This window comes from Neolamprologus multifasciatus, chromosome 11 (assembly GCF_963576455.1).
Source record: "Neolamprologus multifasciatus chromosome 11, fNeoMul1.2, whole genome shotgun sequence".
Classification (NCBI taxonomy): Eukaryota; Metazoa; Chordata; class Actinopteri; order Cichliformes; family Cichlidae; genus Neolamprologus; species Neolamprologus multifasciatus.
The window spans coordinates 200,035-218,958 of record NC_140449.1 but is presented as its reverse complement, the minus strand read 5'-3'; the positions used below and the strand labels follow the sequence as shown (position 1 = coordinate 218,958).

Genomic DNA, 18,924 nt, shown 5'->3' with positions numbered 1-18,924 from the left:
GGAACAGCCTCCACACGCATTGAGTGCTCTGACTGCAGCAGTGGAACATTTCCATCCTGTCAGCCACACACAGTAAGTGAAGCTTCACACACACATGTGCAACATCTGTCCTCTAACAGTGTCTCTCTGTCCTTCCAGATGTCCAACACTCAACCTTCAGCTGATAACAGCAGGGACATCTGCAGCTGACACAGTGATCATGTGACCCTTACTGTTCTCCTGTTAAGGATTCTCATTATTGGAGCAGTATCAGGATATTTGGACTTCAAAAAGAGGGATTTGTGTTTCAAACCAGGTGAGGACGACGGAGCCATGAAAAGATTTAGTGGAGAACTGGGGTGATTCTACGATCAGAGCTTTGGTGGTGTTGAGCACCCAGAGAGCTGCCCAGGCAAGATAAACTTTACTCATCACAATGAGACTTCTTCCCTGTCTCTGTCAGTCCCTGCATTCTTAAATGTCTCCAGCTGTCCTGGGTTCCCTCTGACTGTCTCCTTGGTGCATTTAAACCCCTGTTCCTCCCTGTCTTCATCGTCTGTTATCTTCGTCTCCATTATCAGTCATCATAATTTTACCATCTCTGTGCAAGTCTGCAAATTTTTTTATTAAATCATAAGATTCTTAAATTCATCAAGTCTCTCTGTGCCTGGGTCCTCGTCACAAAACATGACATCACTGCTTTGTACATTTTAACACAATTTAATCCCCACATTTTTTAAAGAAAAGCAAAACACTTTTTAGGAAAGACTGTCACAAAACCATCAAATCTGATAAAAGTTATTTAAAGGCTGCAAAAGAAGAACGGATTGGAATAAAAAAAAATACATATCCTAACCTTAATTACTGGGAGAATAATGCATGATGCTCATAGTGAGTAAAAAGTAAACTGAGTGCATTTTTTGGACAGAGATTCACTTTTAATGTGTATGTATAATCCAATACAGTTACATAAAAATACACTCCAAAAATAGAGTCCTTGAAATGTACAAAATATTAATTAAAAAATTATAAAAATGGAGGCAGCTTTGCCTATGGTACAATGTATGAAAAAATCTTTACTGCAGATACTACTAATATGGCTCTGCAGGTTTTTTCTATTATTTTAACCTATGTCACCTCACCTTGAAGTTGGCAAATCACTTTTGGTGGTCAACTCTCTCAAGCAGTTTAACAGCTTCTGTTTTGCCTGTCACTGTTCCCCGTCTGTTTTCTTACCTGGTTCTTCCTGACCTTGTACTTTCTCCTCACGTTCCCCTCTTTCCTCTCTCCCTCTTTGGACTGACAATCATACACAAATAGATTGTATTCAATTAGATGAAAAAATTACATTAATATCAGAAAAAAATACTATTAAGATCACTAATGAAAAAGTTCTTTCTCAGTTTACTTTCAACCAAAAGGAAAATAACAAAACCACATGTACATCTAATAAAAGATATAAATATTGAAACACTGATCCAACATTATCCTTTATTGATGGGTCATTTGCTCTTACACTTTTACCTGAATGTGGCTCCTGAGTTTAATATCGGCACATATGACAAAATAAGCAGCTTCTCTCATTCCATTTCAAACTTTCAAAATCATGACAGTGTTTACATGATATCAACCGCTACTAACACTACTTGATTTACTGTGTCTTTTGAAAAATTACCACTATTTATACTATTTATACAGCACAATAAAGAGTGATATGAACATATTTAGAACTTACCGGAATGAAAATGTCTGGAGCACACCAACAGATATTTGGAGATGGAAGAGCACTGGATATCAGCTCGTCTCACAGCTGCTATCCAAAACAGACGCCTTTTTTTGGTAACATCGATACATGAGCTGCCTCATGTTGCTTCCAGGTGGGGAAAGAATGAAAAGATAAACTATGTCGGCAAACATCTAGAAACTAACTCCTCACAGCGTGTCGTTACATTTATTACCCTGACGGACTTGATTGATTTGTTTCGCACGAACTCTATAAGTGAAAGTTATCAGGCTGTATTTTGGTTTTTAAGGCAGACCCATTTGTTCGAGAGGCTTTGAATTTCATTTTTTTTTTGTCATTTCAGTCCACACTCCACACCAGTTGGTGGCGGTAATGCACCATTTTTCTGTTTGCCAACCGCCAGTAAACCCTATACAGAAGAAGAACAAGAAGCAGCTAAACGCGGGATGCACAAAAAGGAGTGAAGAGGCTGAAGCTAACACCACAAAACAGGCAAAACATTTTCCATTTATCTATGTAGTGCAGCCAGTCTCCAGTTGTACTTCTGACAATTCAATAAAACATGTTCTATTGTTTCCTGTTCCCTACTGCAGTCACACTCCCCTGTACAGTGTTTACCTATTAAAAACAATGTGCTATTTAAACCAGTGTGACCGAATATATATAGAGAGATATAATTGTCTCCTCTCTCTCTGTCTGTGAGGTTCTCAGTCATCCAGGTCATCATAGTCAAAGGAGCTTGCAAAGAAAAGCGTCTGGACTTCTTTAAGTTGCTTGAAGACGTTTCACCTCTCATCCGAGAAGCTTCTTCAGTTCTAAGGTCAAATGGTGGGGAGTCCCAGATTTAAACCATCTATAATCCAGTTTTGAGTTCCCTCCCCAGATGCCTTAACGCCCACTCACATCCTGGGCCATCTGACCTTAGGAATTCGCATGATAAGGTGGGGCCAGGTTTCACAATGAGCTCACCCAAAACCCTGGCTGATTGGGACCCACACCCAATTTCACACCTTGGCTCATGTGATTAGAGGATCATCAGGGGGTCCTTTTGTCCCTCTGTGGGGGGAAACTCCCACCGGGTTTAATCTGGGACTCTCCACCATTTGACCTTAGAACTGAAGAAGCTTCTCGGATGAGATGTGAAACGTCTTCAAGCAACTTAAAGAAGTCCAGATGCTTTTCTTTGCAAGCTCCTTTGACCCGTCTCCTCTCTCCTGTTTCGGCCTGTACTTCTCATTTCCCCCACTTTCCTTTGGATTTTATAAAACCATCGCCCTTTCCTCTCTTCCTCCCATTGCATTTGCCACCTTTCCTTCATTTTGTATCGTATTCTATTCTTGAGCTCCATCCTACTCACACTAATAACCATATCTACCATCGGTCCCCTTGTTGCGACTTTTGCTGTCCTATCTGCCATTTCATTTCCCTTAACTCCATGATGCGCTGGTACCCATAAGAATGTGACCATAAGCCCCATCATAACAATTCTGAATCATGTTTGCTGGATCTCTATCAGAATGTCAGGTCTGCATTCTGAGTGACTGTCTTGCAGACTGGCCAGTGAAGAGCTCGAGTCTGAACATATCACAGATCTTAGTGGTTTTGTTTCTTCAATCCACTGGACTGCTAACAATATTGAAACCATTTAACCTGTGTACATTTAGCTGCTTCTTCTTCTGCTGCCAATTTAAAGATGCTTTACCGCCACCTGCTGGGCTGGAGTGTGGACCATGACGATTTTAAGGCCTGGGTATTTTCTTAAGAAACTCCCAGTGACATTTAAAAATCTGAACATCATTATCTCACCTATACTCTTTTGTAAAATCTCTTCAAGCATTAACTGAACACTACCTCTCTGAAAAGCCCTCGTTTAGCTGACTACAAATCACTTTTTCTGTACTACAGTTGTGGAGTAAGCCTAATCTGTCAGGATCCTGGTTCATTCGACCCAGCGTTCTTAGTTTTTCCTGTGTTTCTGTGTCTTGCTCCCCTCGTTATTTCCCAGTGTATTTAAATCCTGTGTTTCTCTGAGTCTGTGTTGCGTCATTCCTCTTGCTGTGTGGATCTCCCTGTGTCTCCCTGTGAGTTTTAGTTTGTGATTTCCCAGTTAGTTTAGTTTGCGTTTGTATGCTTTTTCCCTGCCAGCCAATAAAGCTGTGATTTTGAGTTAATCCCTTGAGTCTGAGTGCCTGTATTTTGGGTCCTACTCCTTCCTGCCACACAGCGTTTCCTGACAGAATGACGTGGCCAGACATGGACACTGCGGCACTCAACCTACCAGAAGAACTGCGTCAGGACATATTTACTCAGTGGAAAAACTTCTCCAACTCTGGCTTAAACATGAGGGGACGGGGTTTCACCGCGCTGTGGAAACAAAACTACAGCGTTTAATTTCCAGTCTTCCTTGGCTACTTGGCACCCACTCGAACAACATTTAATCCTAAATGAGCTCCACCTCCATCCCCCAGCTGCTACTGCTCACCTGCCCGACTGGCTGGACGTGGAGCTGCCCGGCCCATCGCGTAGCTGCCCAGCCAGAAGCTCCATTTTCGCCTCTACCATCACTTCAGTCATCAGTTCGGTCAGCCACTCAGTTGCCCTTAGCTCCATCATCCACACTACCACCTGCTTCAATTCCACCACAACCATCACTACACTCAGCCATTCCGGCTGCTGCTCAGTCAGTCATTCAACCTGTAGCCCTGCCATTAATTCGCTCTGTAGCTGAGCCATTAGCTGCCCGACCCGCAGCCAATTCAGCCACTCCTCCACTCGTTACACCTCCACCACAATCGTCACTGCTGCCCACAGCACAGCCCTTATCCCCGCTACCCATAGCTGCGTCTTCAGTGTCCCCTCTCCCTGTAGCCCAGCCATTGGCTCTGTCATCAGCAGCTACATTTCCACCTGAACCATTAGCTCAGTCGCCGCTAGCTCAGTCATCTACTCAACCACCAGCTCCACTTTCTCCCCAACCGTCACTACAGCCACTAGTTCAGTCCCCTGTGCCAGTGCAAACTTCAGTTGAGTCCCCTGTAGCTGTTCAGTCTCCCAGTCAGTCCCCTGTAGCTGTTCAGCCTCCCGGTCAGTCCCCTGTAGCTGTTCAGTCTCCCGGTCAGTCCCCTGTAGTTGTTCAGTCTCCCGGTCAGTCCCCTGTGGCTGTTCAGTCTCCCGGTCAGTCCTCTGTGGCTGTTCAGTCTCCCGGTCAGTCCCCTGTAGCTGTTCAGTTCCCTGGTCAGCTACACACTCACCCGGCTAGTCAGCCTAATATTCAGCCAGTGGTCCCACTACCCTCTGGCCCTGCATCAGCTCCTGCTGGAAGCTCAGGTGAGTCCATCCAGCACTCCGCGGCTCCCACGCCCCCACCTGCCTCATCCGCTAGGGGTTCTGGAGAGCCTGGCCAGCCCTTCCTCGTGTCCGCTGGGGGTTCTGGTGAGCCCGGCCAGCACTTCCTCGTCTCCGCTGGAGGGTCCGAGGGGCCCGTTCAGTCTCCTGTCTCCGCTGGAGGGGCCGAGGGGCCGAGGGGCCGGGGGGCCGCTTCAGCCACCTGTCTCCGCTGTAGGGTCCGAGGGGCCGCTTCAGCCCTCGCCTGCAGCAGCCTCTGCTTCTGCCTTGTCTGGTCCAGCCTCCGAGTCTTCATCATCGTCTGGTCCAGCCTCCGAGTCTTCATCCTTGTCTGGTCCAGCCTCCCAGTCTTCATCCTCGTCTGGTCCAGCCTCCGAGTCTTCATCATCGTCTGCAGCGTCAGCTTCAGCGTCCTCTGGTTCCGCAGCTGCTAAGCTGCCGTCTGGTCTTGCGGTTGACTCGCCACTTCCTTGACCATACCTTGCACGGCCGGCTCTTCCCCAAGATCTCCCTCGTCTGAGTCGCCACCGCTGCCCTCCGCATGGTCAGCCCCCTGAACTGTTTCCACGTCGCCGCGGTTGCCGTCTGCATGGTTGGCCTCCGGAACCACACTGTTTTGGACTCCTGTGTTGCCGTCCTCCGGGTCAGTCCTCAGAATTATTGATGAACTGCTCCCTGTGCGCCAGTGTTTTGTGCACATTTTGTTTTACACTCTTTGTGCTCCTGTTTTTGGTTCCGTTCTGGGGACAGGGTCTGTCCTCAGCCTTTGAGAGCTTCAGTTACTCACAGTTAGACACAGTAACAAATATGTCATCATCCATCTTCTTATACACTCTATCACTGATCACTAAAACTAGCTGATGTCTGTCCTGATGTCCAGGTAGGACAGACTGCAGTGAGTTTAATAAGCTGTGTTAGATTACATTTAGAGGGACAGCTTCATCTGTCAAACTGGATCTATGATGGTTTGATTACTGCATTTAACAGAGTTCATGGTTGAAACAACAAGAAGACTGCAGGTGCACCTGGAGGTCTGTCATTAGATTTACTGCAGAAACTGGATCCAACTGGATCCAACTGGAGCTCTTGTTGGGATCTAGGGTGCATCAGGTCTGTGCTGAGTAGAATGAATAAAGCCAATAAGATGTCTCTGTATGAGGAGGCGGGGTCACAGGAGCTTAACAGAAACTCTGCAGCAGCAGCATCAGCTCACATTAAAACTTTGATGATTCACTTCTGTGGTGTTTTTACAGAAACACGTCACAAAATTAGCTGTTTTGTGTGTGAGCTTTAAGTTTCTTGTCTTCATTCTGGATTCTTGTGTTGGTGTTTTTACACACAGCAGATATTTCCTGGTTGGTTCCTTGATGACCACATGAAGCTTTCTGAAGCTTGGATTGAAAACACTTCATTACTCAAAGCTGTCCAACACAGGCCTCTGTGCTGTCATCTGATGGACAAACATGTGAAGTGCAGCGTGAAGCTACAAATTAAAATGAACTGCTTCAGCTACGTTTATATATAACATAATATAACCTATATAACTATATGTATAGTGCATTATGTAGGTTTTAGAGCTGGGGGTAGAGTTGCTGATGGCCTGGTTTTTATTTATTTTCCCCATGGTTCACCAGCTCTCACACAATATCACCACCAATGATCCACGTCCTTATAAACCTCTGAATCAGGTCCTGAAGCTGTGACATACTGAGTGAAGACCTCACTGATCACATGACTCTGGTCACCTGGACTCAGTGTTTCTGAAGCAGTGTGCTGGGTTTTAAAAATACGTGGATGCTGCCTGATGTTGGGCCCACAGAGGAAGACGACTGTTAGGGTGCCTGGGTTGTTGACCCAGTGTTTTGTGTTTTTGGTTCTTTGATTTTGTTTATTTTATTATATTCTAGCTTTGCCTTATGTGTTATAGGTTTATTCTTAGTTTAGGTTTTCTGTGTGGGTTTTGTTAGGGTTTAGTGTTCTGGTTTTCTGTCTACGTAAGTCTATTTGCAAGTTTGTTACCTTTTGAGTTTAGCAATAAATCTGAGTTTGAGTTACTTTCCGTCTCCGACTGTCTGCATTTTGGTTCCTTCATATCACCACTCCTGCCTGCACACAGCCTTCACATAACAGAAGATCGCGACCAGAACATGGACTCCGTAGACTGTTCCATCTCAGACTTTGAGGCTGAGATGAAGGGGTTGGTTGATTTGCTGGACCGCATTGCTGAGGCCGATAGCTTACAGGCTATGGCTGTGGGACTGAGGGCGGTGGAGATAATGATTACAACCAACCCCCAGCTTCATCAGTTCTCCATGGACACTTATCTATATTATAAGTATTAACAGACCTCTCTGTATTGAATCGTATCTGTTATTAATCTCTGTCTCTCTTCCACAGCATGTCTTTATCCTGTCTTCCTTCTCTCACCCCAACCGGTCGCAGCAGATGGCCGCCCCTCCCTGAGCCTGGTTCTGCCGGAGGTTTCTTCCTGTTAAAAGGGAGTTTTTCCTTCCCACTGTCGCCAAAGTGCTTGCTCATAGGGGGTCATATGATTGTTGGGCTTTTCTCTGTATCTATGAAGCGCCTTGAGGCGACATTTGTTGTGATTTGGCGCTATATAAATAAAATTGAATTGAATTGAATTGAATTATCTGGGCCACACCATAGCCACGTGGAGGGAGCACGTCAGAGCCAGCGAGCTGGCTATCTCTCTCTCCACACCAACGCAGCAGCAGATGGAGCTCGCTGTAAAGCAGCTGCGTTCGCCACAGCAGGACAGCGTTTCTGCTGGAGGTTCTGGTGAACCGCACCAGACTTTGTTCGTCTCTGCTGGAGAGACCAAGGGGCCCGTCCAGCCGTCTGTTCCTGCTGGGGGTTCTGGAGAACCGCTCCAGCCATCTACCATCTCTGCTGAAGGGTCTGAGGGGCCCGTTCAGCCTTCTGTCTCCACTGGAGGGCCCGAGGGGCCCGTTCAGCCTTCTGTCTCCGCTGGAGGGTCCAAGGGGCCCGTCCAGCCACCTGCCTCTGCTGGAGGGCCCGAGGGGCCCGTCCAGCCTTCATCTGCTGCCGCCAGAGGGTCAGAGGCGCCCGTCCGGCCTTCGTCTGCCTCCGCTGGAGGGTCCGAGGGGCCGGTCCAGCCTTCGTCTGCCTCCGCTGGAGGGTCCGAGGGGCCCGTCCAGTCTTTGTTGCCTGCAGCGCCACCACCCGCAGCTCCCACGCCGTCGCCTGCAGCGCCACCACCCGCGGCTCCCACGCCGTCGCCTGCAGCGCCATCCTCGTCTGGTCCAGCCTCCGAGTCTTCAGCTTCGCCTGGTCCAGCTTCAGCTTCAGCGTCGCCTGGTCCTGCCTCACCCCGTCTTGCTTCGTCTGCGCCTGAGGATTCCATGCCGTCTGGTTCTGCCTCACCTCATCCTGTCCGGCCTGCACGTCCTCGTCCTATCCGGCCACCTTCCAGGCCATTGGCTGTACTTTGTCGTTGTCGCAGCCGGCCTCCGGCCCTGCTCAGTCGCCACCGCCGCTGACTTCCACGCGACCGGCCTCCGGACCTGCCCTGTCGCCGCCGCTGGCTCCGCGGTCGGCCTCCTGAACTGTTTTTTGGACTTCTGTGTTGTCGACCTCAGGGCCGGCCCCCTGAACTGCCCGGGTTTGAACTCTTGGGCCGTCGACCTCCGGGCCTGCCCCCGGAACTTTGTGGGAACTGTTTTTCCTGGCCGCCTGCGCCTGTCGTGAGCCTGTTTTTATTCTGTTGTTTTCTGGGCTCCAGTGTTTGCTGTTTTTGATCTGTAGCTCCTTGTGTTTAGTTTGTTTCGTTCCCTCCGTCCTGCACCCCCGCCGCCCACCCTAGTTGGGTTTATTTTTTATTTCGGTGCTTCGGTTTGGGCTGTCTGGGAGCCAGCCCTTTGGGGACGGGGGGGGGGGGGGGGGGGGGGGTCTGTCTACGTAAGTGTATTTGCAAGTTTGTTACCTTTTGAGTTTACCAATAAATCTGAGCTTGAGTTACTTTCCGTCTCCGACTGTCCTTCATATCATCACTCTTGCCTGCACACAGCCTTCAAATAACAACGACTCACTCACTCTTCTTAATTTCCTCCTTAAACATGTGGAAGGAGAGCAAAGTGCTGCCAGACTCTTATTTCTGACAGGAACAGAAGAAACCACAGCAAACTGTTCCAGTTCTTCATCTTCATCACAATCTATTTATTTCTGAAGGTGTCTTCAGTCTGAGGGTTTGAAGTTTCCATGTCTGTGTGATGTGAGGTCTGAAGGCTGCTGGTTAAACTGGGACTCACTGTCACTGTGTATCAGGATACATTTAGTTCATAATACACAGAAAAATCAGAGTTATTACCTGTAATAAATGTGAAAGTAAAGATTCCTGCAGTGATAACCAGGCAGGACTGAAACACATCCAAGCTGTCACCACGGTAACAGCACCGTCCATCCACAGGTGAGGGGAGGAGCAAAAAGAGGGACTTTCACCATTTTATACTAAAAACACTCAACTAATGTTTCTAATATGAAACAAATAAGCCCACATTAATGTGAGCATTTATTAAATAATAATAATAATGATTTCCTCCTGATCTCATTTCCATAGCAGAGAAAACTGTGGTGTATATTGAGGTGGAGGGTGTGGTCTATGGCTCAGGTGTAGAGTGAGGGTGGGGTGCACCACAGCAGCATGCTGGGACTGCTGAGGGTGGAGGAGGGAGTGATGATGACATCAGAGCTGCAGCAAAGCAGTCAGCAGCACAGAGACCAGTGAATACACAGTCTGTTCATCTTTGCATAGATACAATATATAGCACAATATTGAATGACAGAGACACGCTGTGTGAGCTTCCACAGATACACTGACGTCAGTATCCAGAGTCCTCCTGCTGCTCCCCCCTCAGAGCCCCGTGATCAGCACCAACACATTCAGTTAGATGACAGAGTCCAGCTGCAGCTAGAATCAGCTCCCCTCTGTGAACAACAGCACAGCGTCAGTGTTTCACACTCAGTGAAAGGAGAAAACAGCAGAAGAACACCATGTGTGCTACGTTTCCCAGGACACACTACAAACTGCACAAATACAGAGCAGCACGTGGAAGGACCTGGAGCTGCATTTAAAGAGAAAAGACAGCGTGATGTCCTGTATGGACAGGTGGAAGGAACCAAGTCCTCAGCTGAAACACTCGTGTTTGTCCACAGACAGGAAACACAGCAGGAAACTTTCTCACAGAAGTGCAGCTCATGGATAACACACTTCCTGTCAGTCAGAATGAGGCTGGAGCCAAACACAGAAAGGTGTTTTTGTCCAGATGAGCCCAGAGAAGAAACACGAGTGTTCACAGACATCAGAAGCTCAGAGAGGTGAAACATGAGGTTGGAGTCCTCGTCAGCATTCAGAAGAGCTGCTGTGAAACCCTGAGTACTCATGACAGACTCTGATGGCACAAACACATCATGATTCAAACAGAAAGACAAACATGGAGCTCCTGATCCTCCTGCATGAGAACAAGCTGACATGAGCGCTGTGTCTGAGAGTGTCTCCCTGTCACAGTGACAATAACACAGCTGCTGCTCACAGTCATTAAACTGACCTGAGGTCAGCTGCTAGGACGTCTCTGTGCTCCTTACATATGAACCATGTGACCTCACATCAGTGCTGTGGATGACTGTAGTCATAGAAGAGTAGAGCTGTAGCAGGTGGTGTGAGGAGGAGGAGGAGGTGGTGTATTCTAGTTAACGCAGTACTGAAACACTCCAGCAGAGGGCGCTGTTAAGTCCTTATTGTAATACAGTTACTGTGTGCAGTTATACTTCATACATAATCTGCACTTATTTACATCAGACATGCTGTCAGTAAATGATTGATTTCTATTTATTCTACTTCCTTTTGACTAGTTTTATTAAAGTGAAACATTAAAGCTGATGGTGTGACTGGATGTACACTGGTACTTCATGTGTCCGCACACTGTGTCTGAGAAGGATGTGCGGAAGTGCTTCAGGAAGGTGAACGGACGCAAAGCTACTGGATTCCCGGCCACGTCAGGAGGATTGGACAGGCTCCTGACGGAGCTGCTGTCAGATGCCAGAACTGGAGGAAACTCATTCACCCTCACAGAAGGCCTTCAAAATAAATGTACGCAGAGGCTGTTATATCAAAAGCTGCAAAATTGGCCATAAACCAAATTAAAATGTGAGCAGTGAGAGGTTACAGTTTTCTCAGTCAAACTGCTAAATGCATCAGTACATTTCCATATTTTTATATCTATAAAAAGAAAGCTGACACTTGCAAGACTTTATCAAAGGTGTGAGCGTCACAGCAGATGCCTTTGTGTCAAAGTAGCTGAGGATAAAACACAGAAAAACATGAAGGAGATTTTTCTGGCCTGGGATTTTATGAAAATATTCTGCAGTAGATCAAAAACGCAATAAAGTCATTAATCAACATCTGAACATTACCTGATGCTGCTTAAGTGAAGCAAAGTTACAGAGGTTTGATTACAGACACAGATAAGCATTTTGAAATAATTTAAAAAAGGTTAAATTTGTTCAGTAGCCAACAGAGACTTTCTTTTTGGAAGTAAGTAAAAGGGAAAAAACAGCGGCCGACAGCGCTGCAAACAACGGTAGACTTGTGCATAACAAGCAAGCGTATAATGCAGAAAACAGATTTTTAGACGGGAAACTGTTCTTGAAGTACAGAGACAGAGAGCTCTGCATGAAGTGTGATTTTATCGAGGTGGAAGCAAAACAGCAAAAGTCAGTGGGAATCCATGACGATGTTTATGTGAAGCGTAGTTTGGATCTTATTTTGCTGCTGGTTCAGTCAATATTGTCTGGAGAGAAATCAAACCTGCAGCTTCAGAATCAGCACAAAAAGGACGTAAACACAAAGCGCGGACCTGCCGAAGCATCAGAATCAGCGAGCTGTCGGCTTTCAGCCCGACCGTGTCCGTGCCGTCAGGTGAGAAAGGCGACATCTCACTGATCCGTTGGCGGGTCCGTGCTTTGTGTTTACGTCTCTGTGCAGAATCCGTGTACCTGCTCTCATTTACTGTTTTTTTTTCCTGTCCCGTTTGGATCTTCAGCCATCAGAATTGTTGTCTGAAGGCCAAGAAAGATGCCAGGCGGATTTACTTTACCAATGACAAGTATAAAAGTCTAAATGTGCTGCTCTTTCCAACCTTTACCATCAATGAAACTGTGGAGCTAGAGCAGAGAGGGGTCGAGCTCACACAGTTTGAACATGATGGGTTGTATTTAAAGAAATGCAGCTTGGTTACTTTGTTACTTCCTAACAGTTTTCTGTAAGTTTGAGAGCTCTGAGTAACCCTGTGACTCTTCCTCCTGCAGCTGAATGTTCAGGCTGCTGCGTGTTGTAACATCTAGGACACTACAACACAGAGCGAACACCATCCCATCTGACACAGCAGCCAGGGAGGCAGAAGAACATCAAGAAGGCCCTGAGTAGATGTGGTTATCCCAGCTGGACTTTTGTCACAGCTGGAAAAGCTCCTAAAGAAAGCTCCAGCCGATCCAGGAGAGAAGGACAACCTCTGCCTAAGAGAAAACCTGTAGTGATCCCGTACGTGTCAGGAGTATCGGAGCAGCTGAGACACATTTTTTCTAAACACCGGGTCTCTGTGGCTTTTAAACCCCAAAACACGCTGCGCCAAAAACTGGTCCACCCCAAGGATCGGGTCCCCCGACACAAACAGAGTAACATAGTGTAGCTGTTAAGTGCAGGAGGATTGGCAGGATTTATACATCAGGGAAACCAAACAACCTCTGGCTAAGAGGACGGCACAACACAGAAGAGCCACCTCGTCAGGCCAGGACTCTGCAGTCTGTTTACACCTACAGGCCAGTGGACACTCTTTAAATGATGAGGATGTAACATCCTGGACAGGGAGGAACGCTGGTTTGAGGGCGGAGTCAAGGAGGCCATTTACGTGAAAAGGGAAAGACCATCTCTGAATCGAGGAGGGGCCTAAGGGTCCATCTGTCACCATCTTACATGCTGTGATTGCAGCCATTCCCCAACTCTCTGTGAATGGGACTCATAGACATTGATCAGTGGTCTTTGATCAGTGGGTTTTGGTCAGTGGTTGTTGATCAATGGTCATGATAATTTGCATAATTAGATTAAGGAACTCCACAATCTTGTGGGGATAGGTTAATTGGATAATCCAAATTGTCACTAGGTGTGAATGTGCGAATGAATGTAAGTGCGAATGGTTGTCTGTCCCTATGTGTTGGCCCTGCGACAGACTGGCGACATGTCCAGGGTGTACCCCGCCTCTCGCCCTATGACAGCTGGGATAGGCTCCAGCACCCCCCGTGAGCCTGAAAAGGATAAGCGGAAGCGAATGGATGGATAGAGATTAAGGAACTGACCTCCCAGCCCATTGTTCCTCCACTGGGCTGGTTTCAGTCATTATGCAAATGTGCTGATTATAAGATTGAAACCTGCAGTCAGCTGAGACTAAAGAAGTCACCTGGATGAGTGACAAAACGTTTCTCCCACAAAACGCTACGTCCAGATGAACAGAATCAACTTTTGGAGATTTACTTTCCTGGATGATTGAGAATGAATCAAGACACATTCATACATACATCTGTTTTCATAGTAACCAGCTAACAGGCTAAAAAGATCAATGCTCTGTATGATTGTTGATGCATTATGTAGGTTTTAGAGCTGGGGGGTAGAGTTGCTGATGGCCTGGTTTTTATTTATTTTCCCCATGGTTCACCAGCTCTCACACAATATCACCACCAATGATCCACGTCCTTATAAACCTCTGAATCAGGACCTGAAGCAGTGAAGTACTGAGTGAAGACCTCACTGATCACATGACTCTGGTCACCTGGACTCAGTGTTTCTGAAGCAGTGTGCTGGGTTTTAAAAATACGTGGATGCTGCCTGATGTTGCGCCCACAGAGGAAGACGACTGTTAGGGTGCCTGGGTTGTTGACCCAGTGTTTTGTGTTTTTGGTTCTTTGATTTTGTTTATTTTATTATATTCTAGCTTTGCCTTATGTGTTATAGGTTTATTCTTAGTTTAGGTTTTCTGTGTGGGTTTTGTTAGGGTTTAGTGTTCTGGTTTTCTGTCTACGTAAGTGTACTTGCAAGTTTGTTACCTTTTGAGTTTAGCAATAAATCTGAGTTTGAGTTACTTTCCGTCTCCGACTGTCTGCATTTTGGTTCCTTCATATCACCACTCCTGCCTGCACACAGCCTTCACATAACAGAAGATCGCGACCAGAACATGGACTCCGTAGACTGTTCCATCTCAGACTTTGAGGCTGAGATGAAGGGGTTGGTTGATTTGCTGGACCGCATTGCTGAGGCCGATAGCTTACAGGCTATGGCTGTGGGACTGAGGGCGGTGGAGATAATGATTACAACCAACCCCCAGCTTCATCAGTTCTCCATGGACACTTATCTATATTATAAGTATTAACAGACCTCTCTGTATTGAATCGTATCTGTTATTAATCTCTGTCTCTCTTCCACAGCATGTCTTTATCCTGTCTTCCTTCTCTCACCCCAACCGGTCGCAGCAGATGGCCGCCCCTCCCTGAGCCTGGTTCTGCCGGAGGTTTCTTCCTGTTAAAAGGGAGTTTTTCCTTCCCACTGTCGCCAAAGTGCTTGCTCATAGGGGGTCATATGATTGTTGGGCTTTTCTCTGTATCTATGAAGCGCCTTGAGGCGACATTTGTTGTGATTTGGCGCTATATAAATAAAATTGAATTGAATTGAATTGAATTGAATTTAGAGAACATGTGCCTAGACACGTCTGCCTCCGCTGGAGGGTCCGAGGGGCCGGTCCAGCCTTCGTCTGCCTCCGCTGGAGGGTCCGAGGGGCCCGTCCAGTCTTTGTTGCCTGCAGCGCCACCACCCGCAGCTCCCACGCCGTCGCCTGCAGCGCCACCACCCGCGGCTCCCACGCCGTCGCCTGCAGCGCCATCCTCGTCTGGTCCAGCCTCCGAGTCTTCAGCTTCGCCTGGTCCAGCTTCAGCTTCAGCGTCGCCTGGTCCTGCCTCACCCCGTCTTGCTTCGTCTGCGCCTGAGGATTCCATGCCGTCTGGTTCTGCCTCACCTCATCCTGTCCGGCCTGCACGTCCTCGTCCTATCCGGCCACCTTCCAGGCCATTGGCTGTACTTTGTCGTTGTCGCAGCCGGCCTCCGGCCCTGCTCAGTCGCCACCGCCGCTGACTTCCACGCGACCGGCCTCCGGACCTGCCCTGTCGCCGCCGCTGGCTCCGCGGTCGGCCTCCTGAACTGTTTTTTGGACTTCTGTGTTGTCGACCTCAGGGCCGGCCCCCTGAACTGCCCGGGTTTGAACTCTTGGGCCGTCGACCTCCGGGCCTGCCCCCGGAACTTTGTGGGAACTGTTTTTCCTGGCCGCCTGCGCCTGTCGTGAGCCTGTTTTTATTCTGTTGTTTTCTGGGCTCCAGTGTTTGCTGTTTTTGATCTGTAGCTCCTTGTGTTTAGTTTGTTTCGTTCCCTCCGTCCTGCACCCCCGCCGCCCACCCTAGTTGGGTTTATTTTTTATTTCGGTGCTTCGGTTTGGGCTGTCTGGGAGCCAGCCCTTTGGGGACGGGGGGGGGGGGGGGGGGGGGGTCTGTCTACGTAAGTGTATTTGCAAGTTTGTTACCTTTTGAGTTTACCAATAAATCTGAGCTTGAGTTACTTTCCGTCTCCGACTGTCCTTCATATCATCACTCTTGCCTGCACACAGCCTTCAAATAACAACGACTCACTCACTCTTCTTAATTTCCTCCTTAAACATGTGGAAGGAGAGCAAAGTGCTGCCAGACTCTTATTTCTGACAGGAACAGAAGAAACCACAGCAAACTGTTCCAGTTCTTCATCTTCATCACAATCTATTTATTTCTGAAGGTGTCTTCAGTCTGAGGGTTTGAAGTTTCCATGTCTGTGTGATGTGAGGTCTGAAGGCTGCTGGTTAAACTGGGACTCACTGTCACTGTGTATCAGGATACATTTAGTTCATAATACACAGAAAAATCAGAGTTATTACCTGTAATAAATGTGAAAGTAAAGATTCCTGCAGTGATAACCAGGCAGGACTGAAACACATCCAAGCTGTCACCACGGTAACAGCACCGTCCATCCACAGGTGAGGGGAGGAGCAAAAAGAGGGACTTTCACCATTTTATACTAAAAACACTCAACTAATGTTTCTAATATGAAACAAATAAGCCCACATTAATGTGAGCATTTATTAAATAATAATAATAATGATTTCCTCCTGATCTCATTTCCATAGCAGAGAAAACTGTGGTGTATATTGAGGTGGAGGGTGTGGTCTATGGCTCAGGTGTAGAGTGAGGGTGGGGTGCACCACAGCAGCATGCTGGGACTGCTGAGGGTGGAGGAGGGAGTGATGATGACATCAGAGCTGCAGCAAAGCAGTCAGCAGCACAGAGACCAGTGAATACACAGTCTGTTCATCTTTGCATAGATACAATATATAGCACAATATTGAATGACAGAGACACGCTGTGTGAGCTTCCACAGATACATTGACGTCAGCATCCAGAGTCCTCCTGCTGTGGGTGGCTGTAGCTCAGGTGGTAGAGCAGGTCATCTACTGATCGGAAGGTTGGTGGTTCGATTCCTGGCTTCCCCTAGTCTGCATGCCAAATATCCTTGGGCAAGATACTAACCCCAAATTGCTCTCCGATACATCCATCGGAGTATGAATGTGTGTGAATGTTATCTAGAAAGCACCTAGAGAATGTGCTTGTGCGAATGGGTGTGAATGGGTGAATGCACAAGTTGTGTAAAGCGCTTTGAGTGCTCAGAAGAGTAGAAAAGCGCTATATAAGAACCAGTCCATTTACCATTTACCATTTACCCCCCTCAGAGCCCCGTGATCAGCACCAACACATTCAGTTAGATGACAGAGTCCAGCTGCAGCTAGAATCAGCTCCCCTCTGTGAACAACAGCACAGCGTCAGTGTTTCACACTCAGTGAAAGGAGAAAACAGCAGAAGAACACCATGTGTGCTACGTTTCCCAGGACACACTACAAACTGCACAAATACAGAGCAGCACGTGGAAGGACCTGGAGTTGCATTTAAAGAGAAAAGACAGCGTGATGTCCTGTATGGACAGGTGGAAGGAACCAAGTCCTCAGCTGAAACACTCGTGTTTGTCCACAGACAGGAAACACAGCAGGAAACTTTCTCACAGAAGTGCAGCTCATGGATAACACACTTCCTGTCAGTCAGAATGAGGCTGGAGCCAAACACAGAAAGGTGTTTTTGTCCAGATGAGCCCAGAGAAGAAACACCAGTGTTCACAGACATCAGAAGCTCAGAGAGGTGAAACATGAGGTTGGAGTCCTCGTCAGCATTCAGAAGAGCTGCTGTGAAACCCTGAGTACTCATGACAGACTCTGATGGCACAAACACATCATGATTCAAACAGAAAGACAAACATGGAGCTCCTGATCCTCCTGCATGAGAACAAGCTGACATGAGCGCTGTGTCTGAGAGTGTCTCCCTGTCACAGTGACAATAACACAGCTGCTGCTCACAGTCATTAAACTGACCTGAGGTCAGCTGCTAGGACGTCTCTGTGCTCCTTACATATGAACCATGTGACCTCACATCAGTGCTGTGGATGACTGTAGTCATAGAAGAGTAGAGCTGTAGCAGGTGGTGTGAGGAGGAGGTGGTGTATTCTAGTTAACGCAGTACTGAAACACTCCAGCAGAGGGCGCTGTTAAGTCCTTATTGTAATACAGTTACTGTGTGCAGTTATACTTCATACATAATCTGCACTTATTTACATCAGACATGCTGTCAGTAAATGATTGGTTTCTATTGATTCTACTTCCTGTTGACTAGTTTGATGACAGTGAAACAATCACAGCTGATTGTGTGATGATGTAAACTGTCACTGTTACATTCAGTGTCTGTGACATAATGTTAGTGCAGGGCTGATAACAGCCTGGTTCTGTTAGAAACACATGAACGTGTCCATAGATCAGTGTGTGTTTAACATGAGAGCTTCAGCCCTGCTGATGTGTTCAATAAAGACATGTAGGAAAACTGATGAGACTCTGAAATAACTCTTTATATTTATAATGTAACTCTGCATCAAAAGAACAACAAAGGATCCCAGACAGGTTTATGTGAACAAAGACGATTCTGATGTTTCTGTGTTTCTAACAGTTTGACATTATTAGTAAACAGACTGCAGTGAACAGGATTTATAAAGAGCTTATATATAAAGATATGACAGCTGTTTGACAAGTTTATCACTGTGTGTTTGGACCTGATCAGTCCAGCTGTTTACTTGAAATATGTTCATTTACCTGTTCTGTTATATTTATGTTCTTGTCTCTGTTGAAAAACACATTTTAATGTCCCTCAGATTTTTCTCCCAGATGAATAAATATAAAAATGACACAAACTGACTGCAGCTACTTTTTGTCCTTTCTGTCAAAAACCTTCATGTGACTCATGAGAGACACGTTTCAGCTGTTTGTGACAGATCAGAGGCCAACAAGTCATTTATAACACTTTCCATCATTGTTTAGCACAAACACATGTTGACACAGCAGCGGGGCCGCAGTGAGAGTCAGAGCGAGGAGATAAAAACTCCTGTTTGACCACAGCCTCAGTTTGTTCCTGCAGTTCAAACACTTCCTGTTGTTGACTGGGTGGAGTCAGGAAACCAGCGAATGTAGAACACCTTTCAATAATGTGTTGACTAAAGTCTATTGACCAGTATAAGTAAAGACATCACACACACACATGGAAACACTGAAACCTGTTTTTGGTGCAGCAGCGGTCCCAGCTGCTCACCTTTATCTAGACTGGGTCGG

The 18,924-nt window shown here is 47.0% G+C and overlaps 1 protein-coding gene and 1 long non-coding RNA gene across 2 annotated transcripts in view; one reads left to right on the top strand and one right to left on the bottom strand.

The window, feature by feature from the left end:
* The window catches only part of LOC146507525 (E3 SUMO-protein ligase ZBED1-like), a 459,484-nt gene that overhangs the window by 401,826 nt on the left and 38,734 nt on the right, over window positions 1-18,924 (bottom strand). The window lies entirely within an intron of this gene.
* LOC146507526 (uncharacterized) lies at window positions 15,687-18,536 on the top strand. Its single transcript, XR_014877010.1, has 2 exons — window positions 15,687-16,642; window positions 16,987-18,536. It is a non-coding gene; the product is annotated as an uncharacterized LOC146507526 (long non-coding RNA).